An 18,038-nucleotide genomic window follows, 5' to 3' on the forward strand; every position below is an offset into this window, starting at 1 on the left:
GCTGGCTGACTTTTATAATACAGTTATCCTTAAGAAGAAACATCAGAGTGCCTGAAGCACACTCCAGTGCTGGCTGTGTCATGGGCTGGGAAGCATCTGGATCAGCTCCAGGTGATCACATTGCAAACACAGCTGGATAATAAACTAGCTGCCCAAACATTTCAAGTACCACGAGTGTGTATTTGTACTCCTTTTTAAAAACACAAACTAACAGCTTAAATGATTTTTTCCAGGTAATATATGAATTTAAATACATTCTTGTACTAAAAATGTCACATAATATGTCAATGGCCAACAGGCTGATTTTATGGGTTATTTAAACCCTAAAGTTAGTTTGGACAGCAGAAGAAAAACAAAATAAGTGCCTCACTGGGGACGGTTGTTTTTGCTTGTTTTGTTTTCTTTGTTTTTCCACTTAGTAGCTGTCTTCCTGATTATGCTTCTTAAGCAAAGCTTTCATCTATTTCAGTGATTCACCACACCTTTGATATTTACTTATTTAGTTTTATGTTCTGGGATATTTTAATTGCTTCAACAATTACCACATGTGTGAAAGCCACTGCAAAAGTAATGTGCCCTATTTTATCACGTTGGCCCTCTAAGTGTCATGACACACCATTACAAAAGGACAAAAGTCATTTCCAATTGCCCAGGTAGACCTGAAAGAAAACAAATCCCACCCTAACTGTGGCTGGAGGCCAACTCACTCCCTTATGTCTGTACCTCCATATTCTAATGCAGAGCAACAACACTGATTTTATATATATATATATATATATATATATATATATATAATATAACAAAAAGAGTGAAGCTCTTAATTATTAATTTAATAAAAGCTATTAATTCAGTATGCTTCCATAAATTTCAAGGGATACCACAGAAGAAGGCAATAGGAACTCAGTCTTTGTGCTCTAACACACAAAGAAAGAGTAGTAAATTTGACCTCAAACTCAGTAAAAACCAGCAAACAGGAAAATTAGCAGGAAAGCACAGGGTCCAAACCCATTAAGAGACTGAAAAGCTACATGCACCAGTATCTTTCTTCAAATAAGCAAAATTTTTAAATAAATGCTGACTTGCTAATAGAGCGCTAGTAACAACTAGGAAACTACAACCATTTTGCATTAACAGCAACATCTCAGATTAAAAGGCCTCAGATTTCTGCCAATAAACAAGCCTGTTCTAGTTGATATTCACTCTTCTTTTTCCTAGTAAACTCCACAATGTTTGAATGTCACTGTTCATTTTACTCAAGTTATTCTCATGTTTCTTTGATACTGTTTGCAGGAATCAGGATGCTTGGAAAGAGAGTCTAAGTGAGGATTTCATTAATAAAAACATTTGGTGAAGTTCAACTAATGTTTTGAGATAAGAAATTCGCATTTAAAATTTGATACTGTTATGAACAATCGGTTGGTAACTTTTTATCTCACACCAAAAATACAAGGGCTTCTCTGAAAGCAATTGCCCCCTTTTTTATCAGGTTGGCCCACAACTTCAGAGGTGGATGTTGATGGTATGGCAGTAAGTCTGAACCTTCCCACAGATATTCCATTACATGTTGTTGCTGTGTGACAGATGGCAGCAGAGGGTCATTCAGACAGAATGGCATCACACATGGAAGTGCGTATGAAGCAAAGGTGTGGAACAGAATAGCACCCACTGACATTCATAAGCCCTTGTTGAACATCTATGGAGATCAGAAATGGATGTGAGCACAGTGAGGTGGTGGGCGGTGTGTTTCAGCAGTCACAATAGCAGGTCACCACTGGTGCAGATTTCTATAAGCACTACATGTAAACTCAATTAACACTACTGGTGAAAATGCACAATTGGCAGTGGTGGTTATGCTGAAATATAGTGTCCTCTAGCTGAGAATCTGCTCAAACTGTGTCATCCTGCTTTTCCTTTCTGCTCTAGTCACAGAAATAACTAGGAGGCATAACTTTTAGAGCAACGTAGAGTTTATCTAATAAATAATGTAGACACATACACACTGATGGTCAGTGGGATACCAAGCCAATTACAAAAATCACAACTTCTGCAGTGTCAAGAATAAGACAATTAAGTCAATTCTGTCACCTTACAAATACACACAACTTGTAAAGAAATCATGAACCTAACACAAACTCCATTCTCATAATAAAACATCTGGTATTTATGCCCTAAATTCTACCATCAACAACAGACATAAGATGAAATGTTCTACTCATTCTTGTCTCTGGATATTTTATAATTGTTATTTGCTTGCTATTAAAATACATATTATATATAAATTTATATAAGGATATGTATATATAAATAAGGATTTTATATATATATATATATATAAGAATTTATATGTGTATAAATCCTTGTGCTGCATGAAAAAAAAAAAGTACTAAGCTTGTCTGGGCAAAAACTTCATTGGTCTTTGTATTATTGTACTATTTTTATATATCATGTGCTATTTTTTCATGACTACAAATTAACTCTAATGAAAACTGAATGCAAATCTAACTGCCATTGTGGAAGACTGAAACCCTGCGACCAGATGAAAACCTATTTCAATATTTCCCTAGAATCTCACCCAAGACCCCAGTCAGCCAGAATACATCAAGATTACAGTACAGCTTTGAGTGCTTGAATGTGACAACAATTATACAGTATTTGTGGAATATACATAAGCTGAGCAGTTAGTACTGAATTGGTCTTTTGCCCATGGCAAAAGCAATACCTTCCTCCTCAGCAGTTCAAAGTGAATATACAACTAGCTGCCATTGTTCTTGTATATATGTCATTTATATCTCTGAATATTTTTCAATATCACAAACACTGGAGGAAGAAAAAGATTATCAGATTTGTGACAAGTGTTAGTATGCCTTTTGCTGACAAGTCCACAAAGTAGCTGTAAAGGCTTCAAAGAAGACCTATGCTAATCTACAGACAAACAAGAGATTTGCAGATTAAGTAAAAAAAAAAAGTGTAAGAATGAGGGGGGAAATGTTGCACTACCATTTTCTTTATTTATATTAAAAATTGTTAATAATTTGTAAAATTAAATTACATGCAATGTCTCTAAACATTATAAACAGCGAAAGCAAAGCACAAAGGAGCTAAAGACATCTTCGCAGCAATGTGTTTGATTGATTTGTCTAAGGCCAGTGATAGGGAGCTAATCACAGTTTATTATGAGAAAATAAACTGATTACAGAAGGAACATTAAAATGAGCAGCCTTGTAGCCTTCTGACAAAGAGGAGACATTCAGATGTGTTGACAAATAACGAAAACTTTATGTCAGTCTTCGTCTACCCTTCAATCCCTGAGGATTGCCTCCAACTCCCTTTTGCTTTCTCTATTTTTTTTATTTTCTTTTTTCCCCAAAACATTATTTTCTACACTCCTAGAAGTGTAAAAGAAGCCACGTTTCATAACTGGCAACATAGACCCGCAGTAATTTAGATCATCCAAAAGTCTCATTTTAAATCTGAAATAAACAGATATTTGGCTATAAGTTTGGTGTAAATATTTGATAGTTTTCCCATTTCTGTCTTTTTCTTTTTAATTAATTAATTATTTTTTGATAGATTATCAGTTTAAAATATCAATAAAATGCATTGCTGGTTTGATGGCGGTTATTTAAGTTGCCATAGTTGGCAGATTTGGAGATACAATTCAAGTTCACTGAAAACAAAGCACATATTTCAGCCATGTGCGATTAGGTTTGTCACAGCTCTCAGACTATAAGCTGTTCTTAACTTCATGTTCTACTCATTTGATCTTTATATTCCGTGAATTGAGTTGTTATGGAAGCACATTATAGGAAAACACAAGTAAATTCTTCTTCCAGAAAGATCCATTTGGGCTAAAAAAAAGCTCAAAGACTTAAGAAAGCTCATGCAGAAGATGACATGCGAAATCTAAGAGAGGGCACTGGGTTGTCCTAAGAACTCCAGAAGTAAGGATAGGCTCTCTGTAGGAATTCATAGCTGCTACGTGCCTTCAGAATCACTACAACCAATATCTAATTTCTGACAGAAACCTGCCTGATGATCAGGAAGGGCACATAAACATTTTCCTCCAGATGACACTGTCAGTAACAGACAACTGCAAGACCTTCTTCAGCCTGTACACATTTATAGTTATGAATTTATTATTACTTGGGCAAATCTTTAATTTAAAGAGAGTACACAAAGGAAAAAAGAACACTTATGGACACAAACGTGTTAAGAAATCAACATCCTGTTACTTTCACACAGATTCTTCAGGATAGTCACTTTTGGGTTTTCTTGATTAGTTCTTAAAGCAGCAAGAAAAAGCTGTTTTCACCTTTTAAATCTTGATTTACAAGAGGCAGATTATAACTTATGATTGTATCTTGATCTTCCCTGCAGTCTGCTTATTGCCAACGTATGCAAAGACACTACACACAACATAAATGCCTCAGAGCTGCTAGGCCTGAGAAAAACTTTCTCTTTAGTGCTTAAGATACCAACTGTATTGATACTAAAATGATATGAATAGCAGCTAAGTAATCTATGTACGATTAGAGAACACCATCAACATTCGCTGAAGATTTGGTGAGACTGACCAGTGAACATGAGCACAGTGAGGCAGTGGGTGGTGCATTTCAACAGTTATAACAGCAATAGGGGGACACCTCCACTGGTGCAGATTTTTACAATAGATAGTTTACAATACATAATTAATGGTGGTGACTATGTTGAAAAACAGTGTTTTGTAGCTGAGAGTTGCTGTATGAAACCATGTTATTGTGCTCTTCTTATCTGTTCTGGTTTCTATGGAAATGAACACGAAGTATTACTTTCAGAGCAACTTAATTATATACAACTCCAGACAGCTTTTCACTCAATGCAGCCCAGGCAAGCCAAAAGATTGGACACTCGTGGACTATATGCATACATTCAGAAATCAAGTTCCCAGAGGACAGAAAACTAAGATTCAAAATGCAGAGTTGAAACCATCTGGTGAAGGAAAGCATTTTCCTTCTTAACCAATACACACAGAAGAGCTCACGACTCGTTCTAAAACAAATCAGTAAAATGAAAAGACTGGCTATATAAAGCCCTCCTTCATACTGAATAAACAACAATCAAACCAAACCAGTTATATATACTTGATTAAATATTCCAAATGACAATTACATAACTATGACTACAATGGCACCAACATGCACTGTACAAGTACAGCAAAATAAAATGCATCCCACAGGAATTAATGCATCTTAGATCTTGTTTTTCTCATGAAAAAAAAAAATTAATAAAAAAATCAACAGAATAGGCATATAAGTCTCGGAAAAGTACCCTTTCCCCCATTCTTATTGTATCTAGCAAATTTGATAAAGAAAAAAGCACAAAGCACCCACTAAAAACATTCATTAAGGCTGCTCAAAATAAAATGTTACCCACATGAAAGAATAAGCACTAAAAGTTACGAAAAATCGACACAAGACCAATCATGAAAGGTATCTCTCAGCAAGAAACCATTCTCTTACGATGATAAGAAATCACCTACCCCTCAAAACTATGCACAAAGATCAGTCAATCCATTGGTTCTAGAATTGAAATGGAAATAATACCTGTTAACAGTCAAAGCAAAACTGATTGTAAATGAATGAAAGGCACGGAGCTCAGCGCTCTCTGAGAGCTGTAGCAGAGCTGCAAGGCAGGGCAAGCCAAGGAACACAAAGGCAAATTTGCTGTCAATGTTGATATTTCTCAAGCCAAGATAAGTTTGTTATTCAACGCTAACTCCAGTATCTCACTCTCCCCCACTTTGGGTTCCTGAGCAAAGTTATGTGATTTTCTTGTACAATACACAACTACACAACTGGAAGCACATCTGCCTCCTCCTTGCAGTGAAACTGATGATCACATGTAACTCATGGAGAATTGCCATTAAAAATCTGCTTGGTGTCTGCCATGACAGGTTTAATTAGCTGGTTGCCTCTTGCCTGTCTGTTGCACAAACAAGCACAAAATATTCAGACAAAGAATCTGGCAAAGTAATCATCTTTCCAGATAATTTCAAATGACAGTAGTGACTGGCATGCAGTACAGGCATGAATTCAGCTTGAGGCTGCTTGGCATATGTTCCATGCAGAACAGCGACTCCGCTCACATCTGTGTGGCAGGAGGGGATCCTGTGGATTGAGCCTGCATGGATTCTTTAAGCAATGAAGCCTCTCTGTAGCAACCTATTCCTTGGCTGTGCTTCAATGGAAGACCAATTAATTACATAACCCAGAAGCTGATCAGCCTCGAGAAAAAAAAGTACTGTACAGACAACACACACCCTTTATGTCATGAAAGTAAATTCTAACAGTACATGGTAGGGTCAGTACCATTGTAAGCAAAGTTAGAAATCAACTAATATAAGAGATGATTACATGACAAAATAAATACCCACTGGTTTTCCAGACAATGATGTTCCTGCCTTATCACATATTTTTTCCCACTTGATAAAAAAAAAAAAAAAATCACCTCTACTTCTCTGATTTACATTAGATGTCATTATTGATTTTATTTTCCTACTTCAACATTCTTGTTGACAAAATCAAGGCTCATTTACAGACACACTGGTGAGTTTCTCCAGGCTCAAGAGAATGCTCGTATCTTGCTAACAGGGAAAAGTGAGTTGGATTTCATCTACTGTGTTTTCACTCAACTCTGCTCAAAGGACAACACTGTGAAACACTGACTGCCCAAGTTCTAGTTATCACTCAGAAAAGCATTGCACAGAGTGACTCAAACCCTAATGTTAACCAAATGCAAATAACAAACCTGAACAGTTAGTTAATGCAGTTACATGTGCATCTATTAACAATGCATGCATCACATGTTTACAGCACAAGAACAACCACACATGGAAAAAACTACCTGGCTAACTCCACTAACAAAAAAAACAAATGAAACAACTGTCAAGCTGAAAAATAGAACCTTCATTTGCTAAGGCTGAATGAAGTCCTGCAGCTTTCATGTCTGAGTGCAATTGTACGCAATTAAGACCCTGAACCATCAGCAGTGTCAAATGAAAGTGAAAATATTGCTGGAAGCAACTTCATCAAAACTTCAGCCCTGCTCACACTATTGTTGAGTCCAGAAAGGACCGATCGTTATGAAATGGAAAGGCAAAGCACATGATGAGAAAACTAAGTAAATCTCCAATTAGGCAGGTTCCTCTTAGTTGGCCGGTTCAGGCAAAAGCAATAGAGCACATATCAAGTGACTGAACCTGCCTTTAGGTTCCCGATGAATACACCTCTGTGGGGCTGGCCCTGTCAGCGGCAACCATTTTTATTGCTCACAGTTTGCTTGCTAGCAGTCACCTGCTAATAACAGCTATACATTTCTCAAGTACTCTGGAGTTTTGACAGAGATTAAAAAGTAAATTAGAAGGAGGAGGAGGGGAGACTAAAATGCATCTAGAAACCACGATGTCCAGCTTAAACCACTACTTCCGTACTTGGAAAATGATTTATCCTTAGAACACTCAGTCCATCACAAAACTACTGTAAATTTGATCTATTTCAAGTTCTTTAACTGTGAGCTGTTAATTTGAGCTGTTAACAGGCTCAAATTCCAGTTCACTCCACCACTGCCATATGCAATTTGTTTCATGTACAGTACCAGATTCTAACTTAGTAACTCAGTGGCAAAAGTTAGTCTGAATACCAACTTACAAAAAACAACTGAATACTTCTGTCTATCAAAAGCCATCAGTGAGAGATAATCTGTTAAATATAAATACACACGCAGAATCACTTTCCTTACGGAAACAATTCAGCCCCTGAACTTCCAGCTTTTGGGAACTTTCAACATTTCAACTCGTACCTTTTCCTAAATTTCAGAGCTGACAAGTATCACTATACTGTATTTAGCCATAACCTCAGAAACAGCGCTGAAGGTAAATTCAGACCTCAAATGGATAGCTTATTGCATGACAAAAAATATGCTCAAAATCAAAAGGACCCAAATGCTACTCTTCCACAAACTCTGCAGTACAAGAGAAATTGAAACACCTTGAATTTTCTGTATGTTGTTCCATACTAAAAAAGGAAAAACTCAATTTAAGCGCATCTCCTTATGCAATAATGCTGTTCAAAGTGCTCTTGATTTAACACACTTAGCTTGAATCTAAGCACTATTTACAGGAGAGCAGATATGTTAGTAACTATACAGAGCTGACAAAACGAAAAATCAAAAGACTCCTAAAAAGCCTTGTGTGTTTTGCTTGAACAGCTTTCAAGAAGTTTAGTAACTGTATAAATAATTGAAATAGACCGCCCTCGCACTACTTAAACTGCTCTCCATCTTGCATATTTACAAAACCTATTTTAAAGACTGAAAATTAATACAACTGTTACTAAACCACTATAGTTCTAAAAAGCAAATGCCACGTGAAGTTCAGCAAGTACCTTAGATTATTTTACTATATTATTTTATTACTGAAACTTTATTATTATTATTATTATTATTAGGGAGAGAAAAGAAAATAACTAATTTTGGCAAGAAATGTTCTGATTCTATGTAGCTGATGAAGTACAAACTTGTCCTTCCCTAGCCACCAATCAGTAAGGCTAGAAGTATCCACAGAAGTACTCAATCATTGGTCCAACTTCTGTCCAAAACAAGGAGAAATAAGCAGTTTCCTTGATTGACATGATTTTAGCAACTGAAAAAGGTACGTGGGCCAAAGTGAGTGACTGCACTAGCTTATAACCAAGAAAGGTTTATTGAGCAGGAAAATACCAGCCTATGGTGCAGGAAGTCTAAAGAGAGCACAGATCAAGATGGCATTTGAGAGCAAACTTCGAACCCTACCAAAAGTAATACCCCTGTATCAGGAAAGCAGAACAGTCCAAATTAGATTAATTTCCTACAGTATGGCAATAAAACATTCTAAAACTACACTTGTACCTAGGGTCTATTTTCTCTGTTTCTACTACAACAATCAACAACTATTTTGAGACCAGCAAACTGCATCTTCCACCCTCACGTTAGCAGGAAGCACATGATTCAGTTTGACTTCTGCCTTCCACTATATCGCTGCTGCTGCAGATAAAAATCATTGAAAGCATTTAATAGTTACAGATACCAACTGACAGTGCTAGATTTCTCTTGAAAGTTTCCTTTAACATTTCTCTGGTTTCTCATTTGAAGTCCTTAAATATAAAACAAAATAGAGCTGAGACAAAGAACACATCACTCAGAAAACAAGATGTGAGTTTCTTATTTTGTTTGATTTTTAATTTGGAAAAAAAGATATGTACCTTCAGTCACTTTGACAAGATCTCATGGGAGAAAAGCCAATTTATAATTGACACAGGAGATACAAATTTACCAAGTTAAAGACGAGAATTCTGCCTTGTTGCAATACAGACACATGGATAGAATTTAGTAATTTAACTAAGCTACTTGTAAATGACAACTAAAGAATGATCTTTACATCATTTTAACACAGAACGTCAGACCCTACAACAGGAAAGTATAGTCTGAAGCTCAAGTGCCAAACTTGCATTTACAGAAGCACTGTAGCACCAATGAAATCCTTAGCACTAAAAATTTAATGCAGTAACACCACGTTATTTAACTCAGTAAACAGGGAAAGTTGTTGCTAGGGATTGTGTGGGGCATTTGATTGAAAATAAACCACCCTAAAAACTTCTAATGGCAGGACAAAACCCAATCAGCTGTATCTGATCAATAATCTTTAAGATCTTGGCAGTAAGAGTTAGGCAAAAGATACTGTGATTTACTACTCCTTTTCTGCTTCTTTCCTACATGTTTCCTTAAAATTATAAACTAAACTTGCAAACTTCTGTACCAACTTTCACCTAAGGGTGCTAAATAGATCTACAAACCAATTAATTAATTCATCAGAGCACCACAGAGAGGTACCTAATCATATTCAAATGTCATGATAACAAAACTGTAATTTGGGGATGCAGCTTTAATTTTAGGTTGGGTTTTGTTTTTTTTGTTTTTGTTTTTTCCAGTAACAATAAAAAATATTAGAAAGATAAAAGAAAATTTTATTCTGTGCAAAGCCATTTCTGTTCTTCATGTGATGGTCTTAAAATAATCAGCAATATCTGTACCTTTAATAAAAAGGCCACTAGGTACTTTAAACTGGGTAGCTGATTACATACTCCGTTTTATTGTTCATTTTTAAGAGAACAAGTTGTATGGTGGAAATAATACAAGTATAGTGTTGTATGGTTGAAATAATACAAGTATAATGTACAGTTGGAATAATACAAATATAGATGGAATAGATAGCCAGAGGGTATCTAAGAAAAAGGACTCACCACCTCTGAGGCCTTCAGTGAAGAAAGGGTCCTTGCCAGCATCAAGGCTTGCCAAAGAACTCCACAAAGGAGCAATCTCCAGAAAGAGATGCTGCCTTAGTGGTGGTCAGCCCTTAAATGGGATCTGGGAGAGGTGGAGTCAAGCTCTACCCCTTCCAGAACCACAACTTCGCTTGTGCTCCCACAGCTGACTCATTGCTTGCCTCATATGGTTAATCAGAGGTTCAGGTTGTGATCAACAGTTACACTTACACAAGTAGTAAAAAAAAAACAACCATTGCTGAGGATACTGTTGTAAAGAAATACCAAGTCTTCCTTATTACCAAAAATGAATATGTGAAATGAATAAAAACTCGAAGAAAACCTATAGATGAGGATCCATGTTCTACCTTTGCACATCATCATCCAGGAAGTGCAGACAGCTGCAGAACAGACCAAGCAGTGAGTTAAAACCCTTACCACAAAGAGACTGTTTCAATCAACACTCCTTTTGGTTTCTAAGGTGAAATCCACAGTAGCTCTAAACTACAACTTCAGCCCCACTGCAACCAAGTAAACATGTCAGTTAAAAAGACTTGCAGGCAGACTAGGTGCATTTGCCAAAAGACCTGCAGGAAGCAATAAAACACTTCATAACAATAAAGAGAGCTTATAGTCTTCACTCACTTAGCCCAGTTCCTTCGTGGAGCAGCAAACCAGGGATGCAGGTAAAAAAAAGGCACGGTGGACCTGTCACAATGATCTAGCATCGGATACGATAATATCTAGAGAAACATGAGAATGAAATCGTGGTTGTGGTTCCATTTCACAAGCCCTAAAACTGTAAAGGTAATTTATTTCTGTTGCACAACAACTATCTGCACATTCCTTCCCAGCTACAAATTCTGGCTGCCACAGAAACTCAGTGTGGTGCCCTGCTCTCAAACTCAACAGTGGCACCCAGTGGCAGTTCTTTATCACATCGAAGAACCTACAGCATACCAGTTTGTTGGTTTTTTCTTGTTTTTATTGTGAGGACCAATTAAGACTAATATATACTTTTGCAACTAAAATGTGTATAGATAATTCTCATGAAACAGGCTTTACTATTGTGACTCAGTCTTTTAATTTTCTTAGCTTTTGGCCCAATTTTGGGTCTGTTTTTGCTGTTTTAAAGGTACTACAGGTATACATTTTAAATCAGATAGGCAACAACAAAGACCCATTAAGAACTTGATGTATTAACTAACTTGCTAGAATACTTTCTACGATACAAGTTTGTATTTCAGTCCCAAGGAGCCAACGGGCAAAGAAGCAGAAGTACAGTGGAAGGCTTCCTAAAGGATCTGACAACTACTTGAAACTGCATATAGTCTATAAATAACCTAGTTGTTTTTTGTTTTGTACTTGTTCTGGGCTTTTAGCCTTAACATCTTTGAGGTGGATCAAACTTCCCATTCAGAAACTGACATGCCACAAGACAAGTGTGCACACATGCTGAAAACACAAGAAAAAAATGTGTTCTGACAGCCTCAGTGTGGTATTTACTGTTAAGATTTGTATTTAGTATCTTCACATGAAGATGTCAGGATAACTTGCGCTTCCCCTGCTTCAGAGCTGATTCCCTGTATTATCTTGTTCTTGTTTTCCAAAACTCTGTTACTAAAGAGATGGCATAGAAAAATAGATGCTCATCACGGCTGACAGTACTACAGGGCACTGAGGAAGTGCTGTGGAAGGTGGTTGAGGAAATGAGCTGGCAAGTACATGCGTGAAAGACACCCTTTCTTTCCCTCACTGTATATGACACAATCAAGTGCCCACATTTTCAGCTGTATAAAGCAGTAGAATTCCTACAGCTAGCAAAAGGGCCTGCCTGCAAAAAGCAGACAATTCACTCGGTCACTTGGCTGTTCTGTAGCATGCCAAGCAGCCAAAGCCTTTTCCTCTGGAAGCTGCATTTCTGCAGCACTCTCCCATAAACATATAAAGTGTCAGAAGTTTCCATGGACGCAGGCTGAAATTAAGCAGTGTGATAGGGACAGTTTTTTGTTATCAGTGACAACTTACACTGAACACTCTCAGATTTGCTGCAGGCACGTGGATGAGGTAAACACAATAATGTCCACATGCAGAGGATTAATACTCTATGATCAGTATTTATACATATATATACTTTCAAATTTAATAGTGTTTCTAAAACCATACTAACAATAAGCAACTAAATGTTACAAATGTGAATAAAGTGTCATTCAGAGAGACCCCAGGCTCAGCATACTACCAATTCATTAAATAAAAGCTAGAATGAATCAACATACCTCTTGTCAGGTCCTTAAAGTCATGAAATATTGCACAAGTAGAGGAATGAATTCCAGAGCTGACTGTCACTCCCTACTTCTTTCAATTTACAGGATGCTACTGTACTCTTACGATGTGCCAAGTGCAGCAAAAGTAGACTTCACTGATGAAGTTCATTGCCTTAAGTTGTACCCAGAAACAATTACATTGCACAGAACTGAAAGGAAGATGCCTAACGGGACTGTGCAACCAGTTTAATCTGCAACATCACAGTCACTCGGGTGTTCACTGCAAACTAGAGCAGTAATCAAGGCACAGTAGGTAAATGTTCCGACCATGTACTCTTCAAAGCATACAGAAAGACACAGACAATTTATCCTAATATTGAAAATACTTCAGTTGAAAATGCACAATTCAACAACACCCACAAAAAGCAAAACATAACATGGAATTTCTTGAATTTGGATTTAGAAATACAGCTTTTTTGTTTTAATCATGTATACACTGGACTGCCTGTAAAATTAGCATTAAACTAACACGGAGTAGCTGAGTGAAAATGGTAGTATTGCAAGATGTCCTCAATAGTCTTAGTTTTATACATATTATTAACTCAACTCTCAAAAGCAAGAAAATATTCCCATTTAAATTGCAAATCCTGAGCAAGAGTTTCAGGATGAGACGTTTCACTTGATCTGAACCCTAGCACATATGGCACAGTTCTTACCTATGTACCCTCACCCCCAGCAGAATCCTTTTAATTAGGTATTAACATAAGGAAAGATGCAAAACAGTGCTTTTCATCCATCCCCTGTTCCAACCTGCCTGCCAAATTGAGAGCTAAGGCTTTTCTTCCATCCCGAAAACACCATCCTCACTAAGAAATTTTAAGTATTCTTTTGGTAATGGATGCCGCGCTTTTAAAAGCTGTGATCTAAACTGGAAAATCTGAACTCATATTTATGACCAGAAACAAAAAAGTATACATATATTTTTTTCCAAACTAAACAGTAAACAGAGTTTATGACCTTAGGTACTGAACCTGGTTCAGATATACTGTAAGATTTTTACACAAGCATCTAATTGGTTTTTAATATGTTATGATATGGACCCCAATCATTATCAGGTGCAGATACTAAGGACTTTGTTTTCTCACTAAACATTCTTATGCATCTCTAAAACTTAAACACAGACAGGCAAGCATGCAGAAGAACTACTGCACAGGTCTTTTAATTTTGTTATCCTTTTTTATGAGCAAGTAAGCAGGGTTCTGTAAGAGACAGCTTTTCACTTACAAAACTCTTGTGGTGGAAGTTGGCAATATCAGCATTTTTATTGTAGCTCTGATATTTTCACCTCTCTGTAAGATGTCTTTACTGAGTCAAGGAAAATTTTCAGAAGGGAATCATTTAATCTTTCAAATGTTTCCATTTTTCACTGTGCCATTAGGCTTTATAAGGAATCGTAAAGAATGGAACATTTCCCCTGCATGGCATTGCTGAATCAGAGTCCTTGCATCTCATAGTACTTTCCTCTGCCTCTGGTTCTTTATGCTGGAAGGAAAACTTGGCAAACCACTGAGGTCCAGCATCTGCCAGCAATACATGTCAGGCATAGGGCTCTGTTATCACAAGAGCAGAAGAGTTAGACTGGTGAAGCTGCACATGAGTCAGCAAGATGGAATATATCATTCTTATAAGAATCATTATTTACTCCTGTGTTGATACTTTGAACAGAGGAAATGTTGGTTCTGAGATGACTCAAAGTCCTTCCAAAACATTGGACTGCCTTGCAAAAGCCATACATATTTCTCCTCCACAGTACAGCTTTATCCAGTTAAGTTTTTTTACTCATATAGAATACCACCAAAAAAAGGTAGAAACTTGCAAAAATCAACTGTCATTGTTTAAAACCCTGGCGTCCAGTCTTGCCACACCAAACAAGCCCCTCAACAATTCACAGAACTATCATCTTCATTGCATTTTTCCCAGGGTTTGAAAAACAAAATAAATAACCTCCAGAGTTTCTTTCACAGACTACAGGAGCTCTGAAGACTAATGCAAGGTCCGGAATGAAGGCTTTGTCAGCTTAATCACCACTGTTTCCTACCCTCAATAGTCCTGCAGGAGTTTTCCAAATTAAAATGATTTGGAAAACATTAAGCATTCAGGAAAAAAAGTCAGAACGTTCATACTAGTTGTAGCAAACACTTGCAATACTGAGACAAGGAACCCGGTGGGAACAGTCCTGAAGAGGAGGCTTTGGAGGTCTTGGTGGGTGAAAAGCAAGACATGAGCCAGCAATGTGAGACCGAAGCTTGGATGGCCAATGGGGTTACACCAAAACAGGGGTGGCCAGCATGGTGAGGGAGGGGATTGTCCTCTTCTACTCTGCCCTCATAAGGCCCCATCTGAATTACTGCATCCCAGCCTCTGCTTCCCAGCACAAAAAAAAAAAGTCCAGCTGTTGTAGCCACTCCAGAAGAGGGCCATGAAGTTAATCAGAGGGCCTCTCCTGAGAGGAAAGGTTGAGGGAGCTGGGCTTGTTCAGTCTGGAGAAGAGAAGGCTCTGGGAAAACTTCACTGTTGCCTACCAGTATTTAAAGGGAACCTGGAAGCAGGAGGAAAACTGACTTTTTATACAAACTGACAGCAAAAAGGGGGAATGGTTTTAAGCTAAAAGAGGAGAGATTAAGATTAGACATTAAGATGTATTTAATTATTTATTTTTAAATTTAGAGGGCAGTGAAGCCCCAGCACAGGCTGTCAGGAGAAGCTGTGTGAGGCTCATCCTTGATGTTCTCAAGGTAGGCTGGAGGGAGTCCTTGGCTGTCTCAACTGGTGGCTGGCAACCCTGCCCACAGCAAGGATTTCAAACTGGATGGTACTTGAAGTCCCTTCCAACCCAAGGAAGCATCATGCACTTATAAAATCCCCATAGGCATACTGATTTAAGTGGGATATGCCATCTATTAAAGTACACTCTTCTCCAGTTAAGAATATAATAGGCTTCCATCAATTATTAAGTACAAATAAAAGAGCCAGTAGATGGGTATGGCTCAATCTGCTTGTCAGAAAGGAAATACTTGGACAAAATTAACAGATATAATACTTGAATCTGTTATACCACACGTGTTAGCCTATTAGTGAACAAATTATGGAGAAATCAAGACAGAAGGCTGCACACAGTAATGTGCTTAGCAAAGACATGCAGCATCTTCCGGTATCTGAAATCAACTGTGAATCACAGAGAAGTTAAACACCCAGAAGCTTGCTCAATTAATGCATATTTTTGTTTCCATACAGGTTTCATTGCATTTCAGAAGGACTCGAGCTCTTCAGAAACTGCTCCAACCCATTCTTTCTTATGCACAGTATTCAGTAGTTCTTGTGAAAGGTTCAGCATTATTATACGAAATGAGCCTGAGGTTCAAATATCACTGGTAGGTTGGAAAGAAAGTAACCTTAAGAACACCCGTGATTCTCTATCCTCTGGAAAAGCTGCATAACCAGGACTTCCACATGAATGTGAGAAATCTTATTGCTGAATAAAGTACAAAGAAGCTGGAACAACTTGGCTGCATAGCATTAGTGGTCTCTACTAGAGGCTAGCCATGTTGCACAAAGCTCTCATCAGCTTCTCCGATACATTTCCTGCTAGCAGAACAAACTTCACATAGTAAGACCTCAGTGTTCAGATATGTTACTGGGCACCTTCATAAGCAGTAAATTCACTTGCAGAAGTGAAACCCTTAATGGCTCCAATGATGCAACCTCAACTGTAGGAGCTGTTGATTCCATATGATGGAAATGTTTCATACATTTGTATTCCTATCGTATTCATAACGGTTCCAGAGGAGCTACTTAACTTCAATTAAATACTATTATAGTGTCAAAGGGAGTTCATATCAAATATATCTCATTCTTCTTTAATGCTCTGGTGCAGTACTTCAACCCTTCTATTTCAAAAACCATATAGCTAAATTAACTGACTACGAATGAAGTGAAATAACTAACAGCCTCCTTTTGTTCCCAGCACAAATGATACTGGCACCTGCTTGTCTTCTCTTCCAGTCTAAAGCATAGTCACTCCTCTTTGTTCTCCAACTTTGAAGAAACTGAGAGGAAAAACAGCATAAGAAGCGCAGTAAGAATTAACAAGACTTCTGTCTGAGTAGGTCCTCTTCCTCCTTGCTGCATTTCTCATGATGTTTCTTCTCCTTTCTGACTTCATTACTGAGGATAAACTCGATCCTTTTTGTTCTTTATTCTCACACCTCACAGATGATTTTACGTGCTTTCTCTCTCACTGTATTCATTTGTCTATCATCTTCCTATCAAATCCTTGCCTCAGTTAACAGTGACAACAGATTTATTTATTTATTTTTCTTGTTGTTTCTCTTTCACACCTTACACGGCCCTATCCTAACATCAACCTCGTATTCCTCCTCCTATACCTATAGTCAAGCAAACACATATGACTTCAAGTACATCTGTTTTCAAACTTAATTTTGCTTCTTAGGACCAGAGGGAATGGTTTCAAGCTATGGCAAGGGAGATTGAAGCTGGACATTAGGAAGTATTACTTCTCAGAAAGGGTGGTCAGGCACTGGAATGGACTGCCCAGGGAGGTGGTGGAGTCACTGGGGTGTTCAAGGAAAGACTGGATGTTGTGTTGAGGGGCACGGTTTAGTGGGAGCTATTGGTAATAGATAAATGGTTGGACTGGATGATCTTTTAGGTCTTTTCCAACCTTGGTGATTCTACAATTCTATGATTCTTCAAAAAAAAACAAACAAACAAACAAAAAAAACAAACAAAAACCAAAACAAAACACAACAACAAAACAAAAAAAACAACAAAAAAACAAAAAAACCCAAATAAAACAACAACAAGAACAACAAAACAAACAGGATCCTTGCATTTGACCAACCTATCTTTAACTGAGTTATATTCTTTTATATATTGCTAGTTCTTAACCAGTCTCCAATGTGAGAGAAGCTCCTGTTTTCATTTGTTTAAAAACACTTAGAAATTTGTCTCAAATCCGTTCTAGGTGAATTGGTTCAGAAATGACTGAATCAATTTCGTAACAAATCTGATTGAAAAGCATGTAGTTCTTTCTGGTTTACAGATGGTTTGTTATATGAAGGTCAGATTGATGAGGCAGTTAGAAGCCCTAGAAAAGACTGGCCAAGTATTAACTGTGATTTTCTGCTCCTTTCCACTCTTAACAGAGATGTTTCAGATGATGCTTCTTGTATCTTATGACAGCAAATTTCATGTTTATATCCATCTACATAACAGAGGAAAATACTGGTTATAAGACCATTATGTGTGTTACTGAAAAAGGATGGAAGTAGTCAGCTCTGCAGTGCAGTATCTGACTTTTGAAACACAGCAGTGTCCAAAACAGATATTGGTTGGACTGGGTCTAATCTTGACAGCAAAT

General features: G+C 37.4%; 1 protein-coding gene across 11 annotated transcripts in view; it reads right to left on the reverse strand.

Annotated features, from left to right (window-relative positions):
- Positions 1-18,038, reverse strand: part of NRG3 (neuregulin 3) — a 366,191-nt gene that overhangs the window by 123,962 nt on the left and 224,191 nt on the right. Inside the window, exon 1 of one of the 11 annotated variants that reach the window (XM_085554951.1) lies at positions 10,314-10,332. The exons of the other annotated variants lie outside the window; for them this stretch is intronic. The gene's annotated coding sequence lies outside the window, so the exon portion shown is untranslated. Of the gene's footprint in view, positions 1-10,313; positions 10,333-18,038 lie in introns of those variants that run through there. 11 annotated transcript variants of the gene reach the window in all.

The sequence above is a fragment of the Coturnix japonica genome, chromosome 8 (genome assembly GCF_054131305.1).
Source record: "Coturnix japonica strain WE chromosome 8, WE-NBRP24, whole genome shotgun sequence".
Lineage (NCBI taxonomy): Eukaryota > Metazoa > Chordata > Aves > Galliformes > Phasianidae > Coturnix > Coturnix japonica.